We start from the raw sequence: 5,034 nt of genomic DNA, 5'->3' as shown, positions 1-5,034 counted from the left end.
GGCCATTGGAATGTGCTGCCCAGGGAGGTGGTGGAGTCACCATCACTGGAGGTGTTTAGGAAGAGACTGGATGGGGCACTTGGTGCCATGGTTTAGTTGATTAGATGGTGCTGGGTGATAGGTTGGACTTGATGATCTTAAAGGTCTTTTCCAACCTGGTTAATTCAATTCAATTCTATTCTATTCTATTCTATTCTATTCTATTCCATTCCATTCCATTCCATTCCATTCCATTCCATTCCATTCCATTCACTCCATTCCATTCCATTCCACTCCATACTATACTGTTCTGTTCCTTCCCGTCCCATCCTGTCCCATTCCATTCCATTCCATTCCATTCCATTCCATTCCATTCCATTCCATTCCATTCCATTCCATCCCCAGAACTACCAGAGCTCCTGAGTGGTTCCTATGTCAGAAGTTACATTGATCCACTTAACAATGAGAAGTGAGAGTATTCCAGGGAGAGGTGGGTTTGGGGTTTTCTTTCATTCCAGTGTACCTTTGAAATCAGTGGAAGCAGGAACTTTTCCAAGCCCAGAGGAGCCCCATCAGTTGGTGTTGGTGTAAGTGCAGTGACCCCAGCTCAGGTGGGTGTATTGGCCCTCTGGAAGCAAATGTGTCTTCGTTCCCATCACCAGAAACCCTGTGGAGCTCTGCATCGTTTCCTGAGTGTATTTCCAATGTATGATTTGGTAATACAGAATCACAGAGTGGGTTGAGATGGAAGTGATCTTTCAAAATCATCTAATCCAACCCCTCTGTCATGGGCATGGACACCTTCCACTAGATCAAGTTCTTTAAAACCTCATCCAACCTGACCATGAGCACTGCCAGGGACAGGGCATCCACAACTTCTCTGGGCAACCTCTTCCAGTATCTCACGACCTTCACCAAACCAAATTTCTTCCATAATATTTAATCTAAACCTGCCCTCTTTTAGTTTAAAACCATTGCCCTTTGTCCTGCCTCTGCAGGACCCAGTAAAAAGTTTCTTTCCATCTTTCTTTCTTTCTTTTTTAGTTCAAAACCATTGTCCCTTGTCCTGTCTCTACAGGACCCAGTACAAAGTTTCTCTCCATCTTTCTTTTTTGGTTTAAAATCATTGCCCCTAGTCCTGTCTCTACAGGGCCCAGTAAAAAGTTTCTCCCCATCTTCTTTTAGTTTAAAACCATTGCCCCTTGTCCTGCCTCTACAAGAAGGACATTGAGACACTTGAATGTGTCCAGAAAAGGGCAACAAGGCTGGTGAGAGGCCTTGAGCACAAGCCCTGTGAGGAGAGGCTGAGGGAGCTGGGATTGTTTAGGCTGGAGAAGAGAAGGCTCAGGGGTGACCTCATTGCCCTCTACAACTACCTGAAAGGTGGTTGTAGCCAGGAGGGGGTTGGGCTCTTCTCCCAGGCAACCAGCACCAGAACAAGGGAACACAGTCTCAAGCTGCACGAGGGGAAGTTTAGGCTGGAGGTGAGGAGAAAGTTCTTTACCGAGAGAGTCATTCGTCATTGGAATGTGCTGCCCAGGGAGGTGGTGGAGTCACCGTCCCTGGAGGTGTTCAAGAGGAGATTGGATGTGGCTCTTGGTGCCATGGTCTAGTCATGGGTCTGTGGAGACAGGCTGGACTTGATGATCCTTCAGGTCTCTTCCAACCTTAGTGATACTGTGACACTGTGATCCAGTAAAAAGTTTCTCCCCATCTTCTTTTAGTTTAAAACCATTGCCCCTTGTCCTGCCTCTACAGGACCCAGTAAAAAGTTTCTCCCCATCTTCCTTTTTTAGTTTAAAACCATTCCCCCTTGTCCTGCCTCTACAGGACCCAGTAAAAACTTCTCTCCATCTTTCTTATATATGTTTCCATCTTTATACATTGAAAAGCCACAATCAGATCTCCATGGAGCCGTCCTTTCTGCAGGCTGAACAACTCCAACTCCCCCAGCCTCTCATCAGACACTTGATTTAGGTTTCCCCCCTCTCCTATTCCTCCCATTCTGTGTTTTGAGTTAAAAGTCAGCAACTTCAAATAAACAACAACAACAACAACAAGTCAAATAGACCCAAAGTCACTGAAAATCCACACGAACTGCAGTTTGTCCACAACTCCCTGCTTCTGGTCTGTTTGGAGGGGTCATTCAATGCTGCAGTGAGACCATGATTTAAGCCTGCACATGCAGTACTGCACCTTGTGGCCCACCCACAAGCAAGAGGAGCAGCAGTCCCTCCCGTGGCCAGCAGAATGCCTTGGCTGTGATGTTCCTGGGCAGTTTGGAGGGGCCATTCAATGCTGCAGCAAGAACGTGATTTAAGCCTGCACATGCAGTACTGCACCTTGTGGCCCACCCACAAGCAAGAGGAGCAGCAGTCCCTCCCGTGGCCAGCAGAATGCCTCGGCTGTGATGTTTCCTGGGGGATTTAGAGGACAATAAGAAAAGAGTTTGTTGGGTAGCATTTTGACTGCAAGAGGTTTTGATCACTCAGACAAGTCTGTTCTGCTTGAAAGAGAGCAGCCTGCTCTGAAGACGAGGAGCAACACAAACACCTAAGTAAAAGGGGTGAGCTGTTTAAGTACAAGAAAGGAGTTGAAAAGAGCCAGGAGGGTAGTTAAATATTTAGATCCCTGCTCCCTTTTTAAGTGGATTTGGCATAGCCTCCTGCAGCAGCTTTGACTGCGCCGCAGTACTCCAATACCCCTCGCAGAGGTGGTGCCGGGAGAGCTGAAGAGAAAAGAAGGTGGTCTGCTGAGCACAACATCTTGATGGGAAAAGGAATGCAAAATCCCACATCTCTTTTCAATTCTGCTTCCTCTCCTAGCAAAAACCATTCCTTTTGTCTGTGGCCCTCCTTCTCAGCATCCCAGAAAACAGCAAGAGAATAATTAACAAGGGGGTGGGGGGAAAGTGGCTAATTGGGAGGTACGCTTTGTCTGGTGTAGCCAGCACAGCAAGTGAGATCCCTAAAAGACAAGCCAAGGAATGTCCCTTTGAAATGGAGAGGGGGAGGGAGAATCTATTTTAAACCCCATAAGTGATTAACAGCAATAATAACCTTATGTGTTACTAATGCCACCTTCCTAGCCCTTCCCCACTCAGGCTTCCTGCTCTTCCAAAGAGTCAGTGATACAACAGTGTCATTTCACGTGTCTGGAGCTGTTGTGAGAGGCAAATATTTTTGCTGTGAAACTGCAGTGAAACTGTAGTGATTCTGCCACTTTGCTCTGATGAGTCCTCAGCTGGAGTAAAGTGTACAGGTCTGGAGCCCTCAGTATAGGAAGGACATGGAGAGGGTCCAGGGAAGGGCCATGAAAATGATCAGGGGGGTTGGAGCACCTCTGCTACAAGGACAGGCTGGGGGAGCTGGGAGTGTTCAGCCTGGAGAAGAGGAGGCTCTGGGCAGAACTAATAGAAGCATTCCAGTACCTGAAGGAGGCCTGCAAGAAGGATGGGGAGAGTCTTTTTTGCAAGGGCCTGTAGTGACAAGACAAAGGGCAATGGCTGGAGAAGAGCAGATTGAGATTGGGTGTTAGGAACAAGATCTTTATTATGAGGGTGGTGGAACACTGGAACAGGTTGCCCAGGGAGGTGGTTGATGCCCCTTCCCTGGAGATATTCAAGGTTGGGGATGTCCCTGCTGACTGTGGGGAGGTTGGACTAGATGACCTTTGGAGGTCCCTCCTGGCTTGGACCATTGTTTGATTCCATAAAGTCACCACCTTACTGCTTTGGATGTAAGAACACAGCCAAATTGAACAAAGTGAACAGATTTGTTACAAATAACAACAAATAACACAAATTTAACTTGTGTCTTTTGTAGGATACACTTGGAACCCAGAGGAAACTGCTGCTGAATGCATGGAGGTTTGTTTGACTTTCAGGCCATTCTGGGTCAGCTGTGCTAGCCAAGCCCTGGAGATTGTCCCAGACACATGGGGCACCTTGAGCTGTTTCATCGTGCCCATGTTTCTGAGTTTAGAACAGAACAGAACAGCATAGAATAGAATAGAATAGGATAGAATATAATTAACCAGGTTGGAAAAGAGTTTTGAGATCATCAAGTCCAACCTATCACCCAACACCATCTAATCAGCTAAACCATGGCACCAAGTGCCTCATCCAGGCTCTTCCTAAACACCTCCAGTGATGGTGACTCCACCACCTCCCTGGGCAGCACATTCCAATGGCCAATAACTCTTTCTAGGAAGAACTTCTTCCTAACATCCAGCCTAAATATCCCCTGGAACAGCTTGAGACTGAGTCCTCTTGTTCTGTTGCTGGTTGCCTGGGAGAAGAGACCAACCCCCACCTGGCTACAACCTCCCTTCAGGGAGTTGTAGAGAGCAAGAAGGTCTCCCCTGAGCCTCCTCTTCTGCAGGCTAAGCAACCCCAGCTCCCTCAGCCTCTCCTCACAGGGCTGTGCTCCAAACCCCTCCCCAGCTTTGTTGCCCTTCTCTGGACACCTTCCAGCAACTCAACATCTTTCCCAAACTGAGTGACCCATGAACTGGACACAGGACTCAAGGTGTGGCCTAACCAGTGCTGAGGGCACAATGACTTCCCTGCTCCTGCTGGCCACACTATTCCTGATGCAGGCCAGGATGCCATTGGCCTTCTGTGCCACCTGGGCACACTGCTGGCTCATGTTCAGCCTACTATCAACCAGTACCCCCAGGTCCCTCTCTGCCTGGCTGCTCTCCAGCCACTCTGACCCCAGCCTGTAACACTGCACGGGGTTGCTGTGGCCAATGTGTAGAACCCAGCACTTAGATGTGTTAAATCTCATGCTGTTTAGCAGAGCTATCCCATCTAAGCTACCCAGCAAAGTACAGAGGGGAGCAGCAAGAAGGAGCTGACAGAGCTCTCCTCCCTTTCAGACAGTACTGAATTGCCGCTCACAGGAAAGGGCCAGAGACGACCTCGCAGTGATGTTGAGGTAATGTTCTGTGACAGACAGAATTGAAGATCTTAACCAGATGTTGTTATTAAAGAGGTGTAGGTATAGTTCCAGACAAAAAGAAAAAAGGCAAAAAGAAAAAAGTCTGCTTCTA

This window comes from Dryobates pubescens, chromosome Z (assembly GCF_014839835.1).
Source record: "Dryobates pubescens isolate bDryPub1 chromosome Z, bDryPub1.pri, whole genome shotgun sequence".
Lineage (NCBI taxonomy): Eukaryota > Metazoa > Chordata > Aves > Piciformes > Picidae > Dryobates > Dryobates pubescens.
The sequence above is the reverse complement of the archived record's forward strand: the minus strand, read 5'-3'. Positions refer to the sequence as shown.